Source organism: Austrofundulus limnaeus, unplaced genomic scaffold, assembly GCF_001266775.1.
Source record: "Austrofundulus limnaeus strain Quisiro unplaced genomic scaffold, Austrofundulus_limnaeus-1.0 Scaffold62, whole genome shotgun sequence".
NCBI classification, from domain to species: domain Eukaryota; kingdom Metazoa; phylum Chordata; class Actinopteri; order Cyprinodontiformes; family Rivulidae; genus Austrofundulus; species Austrofundulus limnaeus.
Window position 1 is genome coordinate 274,330 of NW_013952464.1, and position 2,398 is coordinate 276,727.

Here is a 2,398-nt window from a genome sequence, read left to right on the forward strand (position 1 = left end):
GTAATATTTGGGGTCACAAGTTTTTGCCCTGGATATTTTGTGGGTCAGAAGACAAAAAGTTTGGGAACCACTGCTTTAAATCTTGGGAGCTGTAATTTACGTATTTGTTCCAGCTCAAAAAGTCATCACAAAGCAGTTCTAACTTGGCGTGTTACGCAATAATAAACTCATCATAAAGCTGTAATGGACAAAGTTCAAACTCCAACACCAATGGGGATACAATTATTATTGCAACCAGGCGAGGAGACAGCGAACGGGTGTACAGATTCAGAACTAAGTAAGGGTCGAAACTTCAMAAAGTCTTTTCAAGAAATTACGGCCTGAGGCAGAACCAACACAGAGCTGTGTGTGTGTGTGCGGCTCTCCTAATCTGTATCCCATGACAGCGTGTCAGGGACTGATCACATGGCTAACGGAACCATGACTTGGCAGGCATGATCAGCACACCAAGTGCCTGAACAGGGAAACAGAAARCTGCCGGTAAATTCACCAACCTGTGAGAATGTTAATGTTTCCTCCTGATCATCTGTTAATACAGAACAGTATGTGCGCATTTACACCAGATACCAGGGTTAGCAAAACAGAGTAAACATTAATATGTTACCTATCTAGATACACAAAACAACTAAAAATACAGCTCGTATTCATACTATTCATTAAAAATACGTTTTACTCACAAAATAAATTTGATAACAATTTTTTACTAAGATACATTTCGTTAGCTGAGAAGGCATGTGAAAATTATGTAACGACACACGAGAGAGAGCAATATTGTTGCCATATGTTTATGTTGAAGTAAAACGCAGTTTGAGTCTTCACAAACCTGTGTGGTGCGCCTCCAAATAATAAAAAAAAGGGAAGAAATCAAAGGTGGATTTTTCCTCTTCGTCTAATGGAAGTGCCGAGCTAAAGGCGCAGGGCTGAGTGACAGGCTAACAAACAGCTCCAACAAATGTCTGCCCGGAACAAAACTACACCCTACAAAAGCCCACAGCGGATTAGCTGTCTGTCAGCTAGTCTTTCCACTAAACCTGCCTGTCGAAAATAACACTGTCGACGTAAAATTATTCTGTATAACCGTCAGTTTCTCGTTGGTACTCACTTTTCCTGACAAGCTAACCTGCTAGCTACGGACTGAACTAGCCCTCACTTCCTCCAAAACAAGCTGTGTTCGCGAGGACTGACGTCGCGCGCAGGTCACGCCTTGTTGCACGGGACCATATGTCGCATAGCAACACTGTCAAAATGACAAAATAATAGGTCATGCTGCTCATTCGCTAGTCCTGCACCGATTGAATTATTATTGATGTCCAACACAATATTTTTTAATCTTATCCTCCTGACTACCAGGAAAAAATATATAAAACTCCACAATCTTTGTAAGGTTATTAGAAAAGTGATTTTTAAAATATGTTTTTATTTTTGGGATATGTCCACTACTGTGCCAGAACGCCATGCACGTGAAACTGAACCTTCATGGCAATCAATTAATCATAAATAAAACACCAAAAAAAAAAAAAATCAAAATAAGAATGTGTTTAGCAAAACAGTCAATCATCACTTTTTATTTCATTTTTTGATTTAATTTTTTTTGCTTTGTTGTGCTTATTTTGTAAGATGCTTTAAAAGTAATTTCTTTTATTCAAACATGAATACATAACACTGTGTACATAACATGTGTTTTACCCCTGCAGCCAGATCTGTGACACCTTTACCTGTGTTTTATTTACCATCCTGGAAGTAGCCCTAACCCTCCTGTAACTCTGAAGCTAGTCTTGCCTTGGTAGAACACAAAGTCTGAGACCAGATGAGTTGGTGCAAAATAGACAAACACCTTCAATCCAGTTGGGTATGGTTTGCCCGGTACATGGCACACCGGGTATTGACCAGTAAATGGAACCGTTTGCTCATCATGGCATAATTTTCTTGTTCTAGACAGACTCAGACAACCTATTAACACTGATCGTACATCAGTATCTGAGTTTTCATCAACAATTTGAAGTAAAATTGTTTGTTTCTGAGAATGACCCACTTTCTTGTCCTTAAAAAAAACAGAATAAAATGAAGGAAATGACTACAAATGTTCACTACGGAGAACATTTTTAAAATGATTAAAAACTTTGCAAAAACGAAGTTAAAATAAGTCAGACAGTGTTTTAATGTGTTGATTAGAGACGTATGCAAAATATGCAAACAACATTTCAAGTCAAAATTTGTTCAGTAAAAAGTATTATGCATTTATGTCCTGATGCATCTCAGTAATCCAGGTAAAAATCAAAAAGAAAAGAACTGTATTCTTCTGGACGGGTTCTTCTCTAATGAACCTACTTCACGTACGGGGGGCAATATTATAGGCAGAAACATGGGAGTGCCATGGGATCCCCAGTTTCTCCTATTG

At 38.4% G+C, this 2,398-nt stretch overlaps 1 protein-coding gene across 1 annotated transcript in view; it reads right to left on the bottom strand.

The window, feature by feature from the left end:
* The window catches only part of rab7a (RAB7a, member RAS oncogene family), a 9,797-nt gene extending 8,611 nt beyond the window's left edge, over positions 1–1,186 (bottom strand). Inside the window, exon 1 of the mRNA XM_014009822.1 lies at positions 824–1,186. The gene's annotated coding sequence lies outside the window, so the exon portion shown is untranslated. The remainder of the gene's footprint in view (positions 1–823) is intronic.
* Positions 1,187–2,398: the final 1,212 nt, after the last annotated feature.